This window comes from Microcebus murinus, chromosome 26, assembly GCF_040939455.1.
Source record: "Microcebus murinus isolate Inina chromosome 26, M.murinus_Inina_mat1.0, whole genome shotgun sequence".
NCBI classification, from domain to species: domain Eukaryota; kingdom Metazoa; phylum Chordata; class Mammalia; order Primates; family Cheirogaleidae; genus Microcebus; species Microcebus murinus.
Window position 1 is genome coordinate 13,482,401 of NC_134129.1, and position 16,014 is coordinate 13,498,414.

The window sequence follows — 16,014 nt, forward strand, 5'->3', positions numbered from 1 at the left end:
ATAAACATAGTGTCTAGGCCGGGCGCGGTGGCTCACGCCTGTAATCCTAGCTCTCTGGGAGGCCGAGGCGGGCGGATTGCTCGAGGTCAGGAGTTCGAAACCAGCCTGAGCAAGAGTGAGACCCCGTCTCTACTATAAATAGAAAGAAATTAATTGGCCAACTAATATATATATACAAAAAAAAAAAAAAAATTAGCCGGGCATGGTGGCGCATGCCTGTAGTCCCAGCTACTTGGGAGGCTGAGGCAGGAGGATTGCTTGAGCCCAGGAGTTTGAGGTTGCTGTGAGCTAGACTGACGCTACGGCACTCACTCTAGCCTGGGCAATAAAGTGAGACTCTGTCTCAAAAAAAAAAAAAAAAAAAAACATACTGTCTAGTTGGGTACTTCAAGAGTATTTGTTGATGGAACAAAGAAATCTTAAGAAAGCACTTGCCCACCTGTCTGCTCTTTTCTCCTTGCATCTTCTGCCTTTCTGAAGTCTAGATCAGGGAATTCGTCTGATATTGACTCGTCTTCCCATCCTCAGCCATCCTGAACTCTAACATTCAGTGGTTGCTTAAACCCCCCCCAATCCCAACATGTCATCTCGCAACAGAAACTGCTTTGTAGATGGGAAAAGCTTCAGTGAAGATTTTGATTTTCAGGGACTCATTTTATTTGATGAATTTCAAACATTTGTTCTTCGAGAAGCTCGTTTTAGACTCATTTTTTTTTATGTTGAGAATATATTATTCAAATGCCCATATTCTATTACTATATTCACTGAATCTATGAGCGTGTCATTTGAAAGTTGGAACAAAGGGGTTCCAAAATTAAATGGAAATGTTAATCGTCTGGTTTATCACAAGGCTGTGCAAGTCAGTATAATACTTTGCTAAACTAACTCAGTCGTACAAATGAGGGACTGTCGGTGAGCCCAGAGTCTGGGGTCCAGATCTGTGAAGGAAGAGCCAGGAATGACTTCGTGGAAGAGTAATGTCCTGAGACAGGGACAAGAAGGAATTGGCTGGAGAGAAGCTAGCACAGAGGTTGTAGTGGAGTTAGAAGGGAGATGAAAAGAAAATATGGTATGTCAAAGGAATACTATTCAGCTGTTAAAAAGGAGGAAATCTTGTCATTTGCTACAACATGGATGAACCTGGAAAACATCATGTTAAGTGAAAAAATCCAGGCACAGAAAGACAAATAACGACATGATTTCCACTTATATGTGGAATCTAAAAAAACAAAACAAAACAAAAAAAACCCTCAAACTCATAGAAGCAGAGAGTAGAAGGCAGTTACCAAGGCTGGGACTGCAGGGGGCAGGATTGGGGAGATGTAGGTCAAAGGACACAAAATGTCAGTTAAAGAGGAGGCATAAGCTCAAGAGATCTGTTGTACAACATGATAACTATAATTAATAACAGTATGTCCTATACTTGCAAATTGCTGAGAGTAAATTTTAAGTGTTCTCAATACAAAAAAAAAAATGATGTGTATAAAGTAATGTATATCTTAAAATGGCCTGATTTAGCCATCCCACAGTGTATGCATATATCAAAACGTTATGTTGTATGCCACAAATATATACGTATAATTTTTACTTGTCAATTAAAAAATAAATTTCTAAAAGAAAAAAAAGAAAGAAAGGAGATGAGCAGGGTCTTGCCAGAAGGTTCTATGGGGTTGCCTTGCAGGGTAGAGAGCAGAGGTGGCAGCCAGCCAGAGAACAGCCCAGCGATCCAGGGAGGACGAGCCTTGTGGCCTGCTAAAGAGTTGAGACCCCGTCACAAGAGCCCTGGAGCCATCGAGTGATATAACTGGATTTGTGCTTTTAGAAAATCTCTGTTGACCACCCTTAGGAGAGTGGATTGGGAGGGGGCAAGACCACCTTCCCAGAAGGTGCTATTACTACAGTCCCAGCAAGAGATGCCTAGGCCTTCACAAGACCTTCAGTTTTTCTCTCTCAGATCTTAGAAGCATTGTCAAATCCAGGTTCCTAACCTGTCATAGCAATCAGTTGCTTTGTTTTGGGGGCAGTGAAAAGCCCTTCCTGAGCTTTTCCTTATTAAATAACTGCCCGAAAAGTGCCCTCACATCACTCGTGTAGTAGCTAGCCCTGCCTGCAAATCACAACCACTTGCTCATTTCGGGAGACTCTTCCTCCAAAACCCCCACTACTTTTTCTCTCTGCTTTCAGCTCAGAAACAGAAAAAGTCACATCCCTAAGAGTCTTCCCCAGCCCAAAGGAAATATTTTTAAATTTTTTTCTGGCCTCCGCTGCCCTTCTTGAGCATAGAAACTTCTAGAATGCTGAGTAAATCACTGATAACTTATTTTGATTGATTTATCCAGTTTTTTTAACTGCCTTTTTTTATTTCAAAATATTACAAGGGTACAAATATTTTTGGTTACATGTATTCGATTTTGTTATGCTTGAGTCAGGGTTATAAGTATGCCTATCACCCAAATAGTGTTCATTGTTCCCGTTAGGTATGTTTTCCCACATCCCCTCCTCCCCCCTCCCCCCTGCTTGATTCCTACTGAGTTTCACTTCCCTCTGTGCACATGTGTGCTCATTGGTTAGTTCCAGTTTAATAGTGAATACATGTGGTGTTTGTTTTTCCATTCTTTAGATACTTCACTTAGGATAATGGTCTCCAGTTCCATTCAAATTGTTGTGAAAGGCATTAAGTCATCCTTCTTCGTGGCTGAGTAGTATTCCATGATATATATTCACCACATTTTGTTAATCCACTCATGAATTGATGGACACTTGGGTTGATTCCACATCTTTGCAATTGTGAATTGTGCTGCAGTAAACATTCAAGTGCAGATGTCTTTTTCATAAAATGGTGACTTTTCTTTTAGGTAAATACCCAGTAGTGGGATTGCTGGATCAAATGGTAGGTCTACTTTTAGTTCTTTGAGGAATCTCCATACTGTTTTCCATAGAGATGGTGCAAATTTGCAGCCCCACCAACAGTGTATAAGTATTCCTTTCTCTCCGCATTCACACCAGCATCTATCATTTTGGGGCTTTTTAATAAAAGCCATTCTGACTGGAGTAAGGTGATATCTCATTGTGGTTTTAATTTGCATTTTCCTGATGATTAGTGACATTTAGCATTTTTCCATGTGTTTATTGGCTATTTGTCTATCTTCTTTTGAAAAGCTTATGTTCATGTCTTTTGCCCACTTTTTAATGGGGTCATTTGATTTTTTTTTTCTTGCTGATTTCCTTGAGTTCTTTGTAGATTCTGATTATTAGTCCTTTGTGGGGAGAATATTTTCTCCCATTTTGTAGGTTGTCTATTTGCTGTGTTGATTATTTCCTTAACTGTGCAGAAGCTTTTTAATTTAATCAAGTTCCATTTATTTATTTTTGTTGTTGCTGTGATTGCCATTGGGATATTCCTCATAAATTCTTTGCCTAGGCCAATATCTAGAAACGTTTTTCCAACATTTTCTTCTAGAATTCTTATGGTTTCATGCCCTACATTTAAATCTTTTATCCATCTTGAATTAATTTTTGTGAGTAGCGAGGGATATGTATACTGTTTCATTCTTCTGCATGTGGCAATTCAATTTTCCTAGCACCATTTATTGAATAAGGGCTTCTTTTCCCTGGTGTATATTGTTGTCTGCTTTGTCAATAATTAATTGGCTATATGTGGATGGTTTTTTATCTAGGTTCTGTTTTGTTCCATTGGTCTGTCTCTACTTTTGTGCCAATACTAAGCTGTTTTGGTTGCTATAGCCTTGTAGTATAAAGTCTTATAATGTGATGCCTCCAGATTTGTTCCTTTTTCTTAGGATTGCTTTGCCTATTCCGGCTCTTTTCTGGTTCCAAATAAAGCATAGAATTATTTTTTTCAGATCTGTGAAATATGATGTTGGTATTTTGATGGGGATTGCATTGAATGTAAACCATTTTGGTATAGTATGGACATTTTAACAATGTTGATTCTACCGATTCATAAGCATGATATGTTTTTCCATTTGTTTGTGTCATCTGTGATTTCTTTCATCGTGTTTCGTGGTTCTCTTTTTGTAGAGATATTTCACCTCCTTGGTTAAGAATATTCCTAGGTATTTTATTTTCTTTGTAGCTATTGTGAATGGTATTGAGTCTTTGATTTGACTCTCAGCTTAACTGTTGTTGGTGTATAGAAATGCTACTGATTTGTGTACATTGATTTCGTAATCTGAGACTTTGCTGAATTTAGTTATCAACTCCAGGAGTCTCTGTAAATGCCTAGTTACTCAAAAAGGAAAAAAAAAAAAATTCCAAGAGTCTCTTGGTGGAGTCTTTGGGGTTTTCTAGATGTAAGATCATATTGTCAGCTGATTATCCAGTTTTAATCACTGCATTGTAGGAAAGATTAGAAAAACTGAGGACACCTTGGAAAACAAAATGGGCAACCTTGAAGACGGGTCTTAAAGGATTTTAAGATTCTTTCAGAGGAAAGTAATCCAAAGAGCAAGCTAATGTTTCTTCATAGTTGCGAATTCATTATTAAATGGAACGTGCCTGACCAACTGTTCTCCAGTTCTTCAGGAGATGGAATTAAAAGACCTGGAGTTAAATGGCCACAAGGCACATTTAGATGACACACCAGGAAGAACTTTCCAGTAAAAACTGTTGAGTACTATACCACGTTCATGTGGGAGTCAGGAGAATCTCTTTAGAAGAGCTGAGAAATAACCTCAGTGAGGAGGGGCACCGTCTGGGAGAGGGTTTTATAATTTTTAAATCTTTTACACTGTACAGCTCTGAGAAGCAGTGATGAAGCTGACCAGGCATTTATTGACATCCTGAAATATGATTTCCGTCCTGTCCCTAGAGCCTGCCCTCAGGGTCCACTGTAGACTTGCCTTCTGGAAGAAACTGCCTTATAAGGCTCTCTTTCAGAGGGTTGAATGACAGAACACCCTTGGACAGAGTCCAAGGCCTGCGCCTTCTGAATTCCTCCCCACGGCGGATAAGATTATGGGGCTGCCTTCACCTCAGGCTACCCCGAGAGTGGTCTGACCTCATCTGTGTGTTTAATTGTTGAGACAAATAACATCTTGTTTTTAGTAACTGTCTAAAAGGGAACCCTAATTATTGTCAAAAGAACTTTTAAGCCAGGAAATAAATATGTGAGCATAACTTGGTTTTGTAATTTAAAAGTGGCACCATCAGAAAGCTTCGAGATGGAAGGAAACAGGTGTATGTAAATTAATGAGCGTGCTTATTTTAGGCATTTTTTAAAGATTTCCGGCCGGGCGCGGTGGCTCACACCTGTAATCCTAGCTCTCTGGGAGGCCGAGGGGGGTGGATTGCTCAAGGTCAGGAGTTCGAAACTAGCCTGAACAAGATCGAGACCCCGTCTCTACTATAAATAGAAAGAAATTAATTGGCCAACTGATATATATATATAAAATTAGCCGGGCATGGTGACGCATGCCTGTAGTCCCAGCTACTCGGGAGGCTGAGGCAGGAGGATGGCTTGAGCCCAGGAGTTTGAGGTTGCTGTGAGCTAGGCTGATGCCACGGCACTCACTCTAGCCTGGGCAACAAAGCAAGATTCTTGTCTCAAAAAAAAAAAAAAAAAAAAAAAAGATTTCCCAGTGAGTCCTTTACTCCTTATGAGTGGGGGTGAGTGACTAGAAACGTCCGTCCCAGGAAAGCTTCCCCAAGTCTGTTGTGTGTGGATTTTCCAAATAAATCAAGACCATCCAAGAGAAGAAATGGGGAGGTCAGTGGAAAAAAGCCAGGTTGATAATGTGGAAGAAAAAAAAATGTTTATTTTTTTTACTTAAAATGGATGTGTTAAATAATTGAACTCTATTTTAGTCCAAGTTGGATTAATGGCAAAATGATGTGGCCCTTTGAAAAAGCTAATTTGTTGGCCGGGCGCGGTGGCTCACGCCTGTAATCCTAGCTCTTGGGAGGCCGAGGCGGGCGGATTGCTCAAGGTCAGGAGTTCAAAACCAGCCTGAGCAAGAGCGAGACCCCGTCTCTACTATAAATAGAAAGAAATTAATTGGCCAACTGATATATATAAAAAAATTAGCCGGGCATGGTGGCACATGCCTGTAGTCTCAGCTACTCGGGAGGCTGAGGCAGTAGGATTGCTTGAGCCCAGGAGTTTGAGGTTGCTGTGAGCTAGGCTGACGCCACGGCACTCACTCTAGCCTGGGCAACAAAGCGAGACTCTGTCTCAAAAAAAAAAAGAAAGAAAAGAAAAAGCTAATTTGTTGAATTGCCTTTACCATTTGATGGAGAAAAGCAGGGTGAGGTTAATTAGAAACAGCTGGAGCTGACAATGAGCCCCCCCCCACCACCACCACCCCACCCCCAACCCCACCCCCAATCCCTCAATGTATCCACCAGGCAGAGGGTGACCAGAAGACAGCGGTCTGGGAAATGTGGTCCCAGAAGCAGGCCAGAGTTGCTGAGAAGTCTTGCATCTAGAAAATTAGAAAGGTTCAGTCCAGGTGAAGCAGACCTAGGAAACAATTGTCCCATCCATAAGCCCCATCCATAAGCTTTGCAGTTCCTTCCGGTGAAAGTACTGACCAGGCAAGGACAGGCCGACGTGTTCAAAGTAGAGTTGGCCACTATGAAAAGGCAACACCCTCAGAACTTCAGCATCTATATAAAACATGAAGGTACAGTTTAGTCTACCTGCTTCGTAGGATTGTTGAGAAGGTCCAACTGTATAATGGATGCGAATCCACTCTATAAACTGTACAGTACCAAATAGCTGTAAAGAATTATTACAAGCTATTCTAACATGCATTGAGCCTTAAAAAAAAAAAAAAAAAGAATTATTACAAGCTAGACTGTAAAGTTGGGGGTAAAGACTGTCTCTTTCTTAAATGCATGAATGTCTCCAAGGCTACTCAAGTTGGTGTGATTTTCTTCGCACACATCCCTGACACCAGGCGTTGACCTTGACCAACCCTAAGACTTGACCTTGACTCCTGAGCCCAGCTCTGTTCCACCATCAGTTTTCCCATCTTGAATAATAAATACCATTGAACCCGCAGCTCAGCTGTGGTTCATTGTAGGGCTTTCTCTCTTTTAGGAATTGGGGCGTAGTTTTTGGTCAGCCAGTTGACAACTTGGAAAAGAAGGAAAATTCATGCAGGGGTTTGAGAACTCAATTAAGCATAATCCATTTTGACTTTCAGAGAGGGGGAAAAAGAGTGCTTTAATATTATGACAAGAAGAGAGGCAGCTGACTCCTATCACCCTGTTCTTTCATGTTGTTTTCCTTAAAGAAGGGGCTGCCTCCAGCTTCTAGAAACTTGTCTTTTTCCCCCGGAGTGAGAAAGGCTCAAAGGCATGGACATCACTGAAGATGAGCGGGCCAGCGGGCAAGTACTTGCATTCGAGAACCTTCAGATCTGACATCTGTTCAGCTTTTTTTCTGGCCTAACCCCAAGCAAGGCAGAAAAAAATTATCAAGAAATAGATCTGCTGGAACATTCAGAGGATTTTGAAAGAGACCACACAGAAACGAAGCCTCAGGAATTTGTCAGAGTAGCCCAAGCCTGCAGGAGGCAAAACCTTGCTGCTTCTGCGTGGGAACTTTCAGAACTTTCTGCTCGGGGCACAGAAATCCAAAAGTGAATTTCAGTAGCAGCTGCAGCAATTACACTGCACCCCTGGCTTCCAAAGGACCACCCCCCCCCCACCTCTGGAAGCCACAGAGCAATAGATGGAGATGAAAATGCTTACACAGCAGGGCTTTCTGAGTCAGAGAAGGCAAGGCCAGGATCTACACGCGGTGTGGACGCTTATTGAGACGTGTAGCCCGGCTGGGGAAGGGCAGGCTGGGGCAGAGATCAAGGTGCTGCTGGAGATTTGACAGGCCGGGGAGTCTTAGCCAGAGGCCCCTCTCTGCTCGAAGATCTCGCAGATCAGAGCCTCAGAGCAGGAGGGAGAGGTGGATCTGATTTCCACACACCCCCAAGGCTTTGGTTCACTAGATGGCAACTGGAAGGGCAAAGTGAGCAGCCCGTCTCTCATTCCCACCTCCTGATGACGTCCTCTCTTCTAAGGCTGCTTTCTTTTCACCCATCCGCCTGGCCTACTATTGCCATGCTCCTTTTCACTGTCTAACAGAGCTCAGAGAACTGCGGTGTTCTTTCTACACTCCTCCTCCCCGCCACCCCGGGCAACCCTTTCGTGGTTTCAGAGTGTCAAGTGGGAACTTGATAAATGGTGGGTTCCGCTCAATCTGCTCCCCCAAATCCACCTCCAGGCCCACGAGCCACCCCCTGTGAGCCTGAATAAGCAGAAACTTGGCCCGCTGCCTCCGAAAGGCAGCCAACTCAGTCCGAATCATGCAGCAGAGAAGGTCACCTGGCTTCTCTTGACACTCCCTTGGGGTGAAGTTTTTTGAGATGTCTTAGAAGCCTAATCCGCTCCATACATCAGCCCAAAACATTTCGCCCCTCTCAGGACAAGGATCGGGGAGATAGCCACAACCCAAGGTGACCGTGGGCTTGGTGGGTCTCCCAGCTGGCCCCAGGCCAGTCCCTCCCAGTTGCCTTCACCTCTTTGTCCAGGGTCACCCAAGACTGGCTGGTATCTGGGAGGAAACACGGCAGAGTGGTTAAGGAAGTGAACCTTGCAGTCTGACCACCTGCTCAAATCCCCACTCCGCCACTTAACTATTGTGTGACATGAACCTCCTTCATTTATCATTTTCTTATCAGCAAAACAGGCATCATAACAATACCTTTTGTTGAATCACCGGGTCATGAGAGGAAAGAAAGTTTGAAGCATTGGCTCCAAAGAGCAATATAAACCAAAATCGCAGAGTTGGGCAGAAAAAGAGTATAATTTAAGTCCTTTTTTAAAATTATTTTTGGGACAAGAGTCTCACTATGTTGCCCAGGCTAGAGTGAGTGCCGTGGCGTCAGCCTAGCTCACAGCAACCTCAAACTCCTGGGCTCAAGCGATCCTCCTGCCTCAGCCTCCCAAGTAGCTGGGACTACAGGCATGCGCCACCATGCCCGGCTAATTTTTTCTATATATTTTTAGTTGGCCAATTAATTTCTTTCTATTTTTAGTAGAGACGGGGGGTCTCACTCTTGCTCAGGCTGGTTTCGAACTCCTGACCTTGAGCCATCCTCCTGCCTCGGCCTCCCTGTGAGTGCTAGAATTACAGGCATGAGCCACCGGGCCCGGCCTAATTTCTTTCTATTTATAGCAGAGACAAGGTCTCGCTCTTGCTCAGGCTGGTTTCGAACTCTTGACCTTGAGCGATCCACCTGTCCCGGCCTCCCTGAGTGCTAGGATTCCGGGCGTGAGCCACCGTGCCCGGCTGGCTTTTAAAGTCTTATTGGTGGAAACAATAAAACCTTTGGTTGCATTTCATGTGTCTCTTCTCTGAGGCACACATAGCCTCAGCTTAGCGGGGACTCGTTTAGAAAAATCAAAACATTCCACTGTAAACAGGCATATTTAATCCCAGGAAGGTGCCTGCTTAGGTTGGTTCTTTATATCTATGTGAGAGGTGATAATATCCACCTCCCAGTGGAGGATGGGGAGCAAAGACATGAAGGTGTGAAGAAGAGGTTCAAGAAGCTGAATGAGTTTTCCGATCCACCAGCATCAGCAATTTTGAGTGGAATTGCAGAACACTGGGGCCACCAACTCTCCATGTGCCATGCGCTCTGTCACCTTCTAGAGCAGTCGTTCTCCACCCCGGTTGTCCATCAGAATAGTCTGGGGGGGTTTTGCAAAATGCTCAGGCCTGAGTTCCACTCCGGGATTCTGATTTAATTGGTTTGGATGTGACCCCGGGCAGCAGGACTTTTTAAAACTTTCCAGATGATTTAATGGCCAGCGCTGGTTCAGAACCATCATTCCAGAAAGAGTTCAAGTCGCTTGGGGGAGGCCTCATTCCCTTGGGATCATTCTAATGACGACTGGCCGAGTTTGCTCAGTTTACCCAGCATCTAGGGTTTTGCAACAGGAGGACTTTTCAGAATATCTAGTAGACCGCAGGAAGTGGAAGCCCAAGAAAACATGATCACTCAGGACAGTGCAGGCATTGTGGGTGGTTTGGCTACTTCCTGTCTCCCTGGCTTATTTCAGTGCTCTTGTCTGAATCAGGCAGAATGGAAATATGTCAGTATTGTTGGGATTTTTGCTTTTTTTTTAACTTTCGGTATCACAGTATGTCAAGAAAAGTATTCACCTAAAGCTACATGATCCAATCTTCCAATTATTTCACTAGAACATACGTTCCATGAGCCCAGCGCTTTTGATCTGTTTTGTTCACTGTTGAATCTCGAGTGTCTAAACAGTTCTTGGGGGGTGGTAGGCACTCAAGACATACTGGTTGAGCCAATGAATGAATAATTGAGAGTGGATTGATTATATTCCCTTTTGGAAAGGTGAACCTTCACAGTGATGGAAGCCACCTCTCTCTGTCACCTCTCTCCGTCACCTCTCTCCAACCTTGATGGCTCTTTTCAGCTTATAGGTCCCTCAACCTAGAAGAGAATCTCTTGTCACTTGGCTAAGACCTTCCTACTTGGCATCTTTTCACATTGCCCTTTATTCTTACTTTCTGCTGTCACAAAAACTCTTTTTTTTTTTTGAGACAGAGCTTCACTCTGTTGCCTGGGCTAGAGTGCCATGGCGTCAGCCTAGCTCACAGCAACCTCAAATTCCTGGGCTCAAGCGATCCTCCTGCCTCAGCCTCCCGAGTAGCGGGAACTACAGGCATGCACCACCAAGCCCAGCTAATTTTTTCTATTTTTAGTTGTTTGGCCAGTTTCCTTCTGTTGATAGTAGAGATGGGGTCTCACTCTTGCTCAGGCTGGTCTCAAACTCCTGAGCTCAAGCAATCCTCCCACCTTGGCCTCCCAAAGTATTAGGATTACAGGCGTGAGCCACCACGCCCGGCCCTTATTTTTGTTCTTTGGTCACACATAAAGCCTTTATAGGATGCTGAGATTCAGTAAATAAAGGCCAGAGACATACTGCTTTAGCCATTGGATCAAATTAATACTTATCCCACCAAATCCTTAAAACCCATTTTTAAATATCTATTTCTAAAGCTGCACTAGCATAAATCATTTCTGCCTGCTGCTTGGGAAACTGAAGGAAAAAGATACCTATTGAGTGTATGTGTTTGTCTTCAAAACCTTCATATGGGAAAGACACTAAGTTAACTGTTTTCTCTCACTCACGGTGGCAATGTGGGGAAATCCCAGAAAAAAAAAATAAAATGAAAAGCGAAAAACGAGGCATTCCAAATTGGTCATGCTGGCTATTTTTTATAGAACTCCTGACCTCAAGCAATCCTCCTACTTTGCCATCCCGAAGTGCTAGGATTACAGGCGTGAGCCACTGCACCCGGCCTTGATGCAGTTTAGCAAAAACATATGCTATCCGTCTTCCAACTATCCCATTAGTCTTTTTTTGCCCTGTATCTACATGCAAAAAGGACTCCTATTCTACAAGAAGTTAGCAAGAAGTGTAAAGTTCACTAAGTTTTCACAGGGCTGGTAGGAAGGCCTTAAACCCCTCCCATTTCTCTCTTGAGCCTTCTCTCTAGCCACAGAGCCATCCTGCAGAGCACTTCTCTTGTGTCTCATCTCTCTCCCTGTTTCTGCTGGGTACCTGGGCTCTGTCCCGGCTCCCCTGGCTGCATCCATCACTCAGCTCAGGAAGCAAGGTTGCCCAGATCCTGGCTATCATCAGAAGTGGAAAATTATAAGAATTCCTCATCACTCAGCATCCAGTTGCCTGCTTTCTGTAAATGCCTTGCTGGGCGCCAAAAGGAAATTTGCACCATGAGAAAAAAATGCTGCCTTCTCTATGAATAGCTTGCAAACCTGTCATCCATTCTGGTGATTTGTAAAATCTGGGAAGGAGGAGGAGGCAGTTAGACTCAAAATAAGAGAGCCCCTGTATAAGCCAAGTCAATAAAAATGCATAGGAGCAAAGAGTATACACACACACACACACACACACACGCACACACTTCTCAACCCTTTATTTCTAATCACTGAAACTATATTTTCTGTGCATTTTTACTGGAAGGGAAAAAACGAGCAAAGGGACATTCACATTTGTGGCCTGTGAATGCATTATAATTTGACTATAGTCTCTAGGAGCTTATAAATAATGTAACTGGACTAGGAGTGTAGTACATAAATGAATTAGTTATTACTTTGCCCAGAGCGACATTCTGGAGTGGAGAAAAGTGAGTCTTATTTTTGTTTGCTCAGAATTAAGCTAAGAAGAAAATATTGATCCAAAAGACTCTTAAACATTGTGTTTAAATGTTTAAATGCTAAGGAAAAGCATGCGGTAAATTCACTGCATTCTACCTACTTCCCTTGCAAATATATAAAAGCAAAATTTTAAATAGGTGCAATGGCCTGTTGAGACAACAAGAATACTGTTTTGCAGTTAGTGTTCAACAATTCGTTGTCAGAAGTTTTCAGTTTGGGGCCAGGCTCAGTGAGTGGCTCGTGCCTGTAATCCTAGCACTTTGGGAGGCCAAGGTGGGAGGATTGTTTGAGGTTAGGACCAGCCTGAGCAACATAGCAAGACCCAATCTCTATCAAAAAATAAAAATTAGCTGGGTGTGATGGCGCACACCTGTAGTCCCAGCTACTCAGGAGGCTGAGGCAAGAGGACCGCTTGAGCCCAGGAGTTGGAGGTTGCAGTGAGCTATGATGATGCCACTGCATGCTGGCAGGGGTGACAGAGTAAGATCCTGTCTTAGGCCTGGCGTGGTGGCTCACGCCTGTAATCCTAGCACTCTGGGAGGCCGAGGTGGGCGGATTGCTCGAGGTTGGGAGTTCGAAACCAGCCTGAGCGAGACCCCGTCTCTACTAAAAATAGAAAGAAATTAATTGACCAACTAAAAATATATATACAAAAAATTAGCCAGGCATGGTGGTGCATGCCTGTAGTCCCAGCTACTTGGGAGGCTGAGGCAGGAGGATCGCTTGAGCCCAGGAGTTTGAGGTTGCTGTGAGCTAGGCTGACGCCACGGCACTCACTCTAGCCAGGGCAACAAAAGTGAGACTCTGTCTCAAAAAAAAAAAAAAAAAAAAAAAAAAAAAAAAAAAAGATCCTGTCTTAAAAATAAAAATAAAGTTTCAATTTTTGGAGAAACCACAGTGGATTTTAAATTCTAGACTTAGCTATCCTTGTTAATTAATTTCAGCTGCTGTTCAACTTGTGTCTTAGGAATGTAAGCTAGTTTAATTTCATTTTCACAAAAGTTCTTTTTTTGTTATTAAAAAAATGTAATGGAAATATGTAGAATTCACTGAAATCAAAAACATTGTTAATATTTTATTGTGTTCCATTCTAGTCTTTTTTCCTAAGTATATGGGACATGATTATTTTGATCATGCAAACATATTTTTACATCTTGTTTTTAATTTATAACTAATATTTTTCTTGCATTTTAAAATATTTTATAAATACCTTTATAATTCTGCATATTGGATGAACCATAATTTACTTCAGTTTTTCCTCTGTCATAAATTAGCTTCCCCTACCCCCCGAGTCAGAGTCTCTCTCTGTTGCCCGGGCTAGAGTGCCGTGGTGTCAGCCTAGCTCACAGCAACCTCCAACTCTTGGGCTCAAGTGATCCTCCTGCCTCAGCCTCCCGAGTAGCTGAGACTACAGGCATGCATCACCATGCCCGGCTAATTTTTTCTATATATTTTTAGTTGGCCAATTAATTTCTTTCTATTTTTAGTAGAGACGGGGGTCTCACTCTTGCTCAGGCTGGTCTTGAACTCCTGACCTTGAGCGATCCTCCCACCTCGGCCTCCCAGAGTGCTAAGATTACAGGCCTGAGCCACCATGCCCGGCCATAAAGTAGCTTTTAATTCACATCTTTAGACATAAAAATCTTCTTTCTTATTTCTTTAGAATAGATCCAAAATGGAATTACTGATTCAAAGCTATGAACATTTCTTAAAAATTTTAATACATATTGACATTGGTGATTCAAATTTAAAAATTAGTCTCTTCTAAACAATTTAGACACATTTTCTCCAAAAAGAAGAGCAAAAGCAAAACATTCTAATACACAGTGTAAATTATTTTTTAATTATCCTCAGATTTGTATTGTCACCGCCGGTTTTCAATAGTATGGAGACCATTGAGAATTGTACCCCCATCCTAGTTCCCATTTATAAATTTTGCAATTACTGGCCAGAAAGCCAAAGGCCCTGCCAAATTATCTGTTTTGCATCTAAGATTGCCATGCATAGAGGGTTTCTAGCTCGGATCCTGTGGAGTTCTTCCAGCAAGACCAGAAAGAAAATATGTGTTTGCTGTAACAGTTGTGTTGAAGTCCAATTTGGTCAATCAAATATTTCAAAATAGTAAGGGAGCTGGGAAGAATATTTCTTTGTAAATAATTGGATTGAGGTTCATAGAACAATATCTGCATCCCTGAGACAGTAGCTTGCAAATGTCTGTTTTGAGGGCAGCCACCTACATGAGATGTAAATGGGGAGAAATTTGTGAAATTTGGAGGCTTCATCTTTCAGATTTTTTCATGGAAGAAAAAGAATGGTCTTTACTGTTCTATTTCACTATATCCAGTTAATTCGCATCATCTCTTTCAATATAAGTTCCCTACCTGGTACTGAGACCGTGGTTTTGACCACTTGTTTCATCTCAGTTTCTGCAATGTATTGTTAGTTTCCATCGCTCAGGGAGAGCCTGTGGCCCGCTCCACTTAAGAAAACTAGAAAATCATTTATTTGTGACATTTTACCAGACGTGTCCTTAAAGCTCTCCTTAATACTTAAACAGGCTGGGACAGCCTTGTTTCTCTTTTTTTCAAGTCCTTTAATCTCCAACACATTGAGCAACAGAAGTCCTTTTTTTCTTTTTCTTTTTCTTTTTTTTGAGACAGAGTCTCTCTCTGTTGCCCAGGCTAGAGTGAGTGCCATGGCGTCAGCCTAGCTCACAGCAACCTCAAATTCCTGGGCTCAAGCAATCTTCCTGCCTCAGCCTCCCGAGTAGCTGGGACTACAGGCATGCGTCACCGTGCCCAGCTGATTTTTTCTATTTTTAGTTGTTTGGCTAATTTCTTTCTATTTATAGTAGAGATGGGGTCTCACTCTTGCTCAGGCTGGTCTTGAACTCCTGAGCTCAAGCAATCCTCCCGCCTTGGCCTCCCAGAGTGCTAAGCTTTTAATTCACATCTTTAGACATAAAAATCTTCTTTCTTATTTCTTTAGAATAGATCCAAAATGGAATTACTGATTCAAAGCTATAAACATTTCTTAAAATGTTTGTGTGTGAGCCACCGTGCCCGGCCATCATGAGACCTTTTGACAGCAGCTTTCTATGCTGGAAAAAATAAGAGTAGCCATTGGTAGTGGAGGCAATTTAGGTCTTGAATGGTAGAAATAAGAATTGCTGGCCGGGTGCAGTGACTCACGCCTGTCATCCTAGCACTCTGGGAGGCCGAGGCAGGTGGATCGCTCAAGGTCAGGAGTTCGAAACCAGCCTGAGCAAGAGCAAGACCCCATCTCTACTAAAAATAGAAAGAAATTAATTGGCCAACTAAAAATATATAGAAAAAATTAGCCGGGCATGGTGGCGCATGCCTGTAGTCCCAGCTACTCGGGAGGCTGAGGCAGGAGGATCGCTTGAGCCCAGGAGTTGGAGGTTAAAAGAAAGAAAGAAACAAGAATCACATTCAGAAGAAGCAGCCATCATTTCCAACTAGGAGAACTTCATGGAGGAGACAGTGTTTGCATCTTAAAGAAATCTTGGAAAATATTTAAACTGTTAATACATTTCAGAATAGTATAATGCAGAAACATGTGACTTATCCCCAAAGTGGTCCACTCTGTGTAATAATGATTTCATTGCATGCCATCCCATATCCATATTTTTCTTTATTATTTTTAGAAACAGCACGTGATTTCTGGCTACAGGGATTTTTAATACTGGAATTCGAGTGATTTATTTTGTGAAGCCAGCATACAGTGCTATAAAATAAACTGTATATAATTC

At 42.6% G+C, this 16,014-nt stretch overlaps 1 protein-coding gene across 1 annotated transcript in view; it reads left to right on the plus strand.

Moving 5' to 3' along the window:
- The window catches only part of IGFBP7 (insulin like growth factor binding protein 7), a 74,396-nt gene that overhangs the window by 4,265 nt on the left and 54,117 nt on the right, over positions 1-16,014 (plus strand). The gene's annotated exons all lie outside the window — the stretch shown is intronic.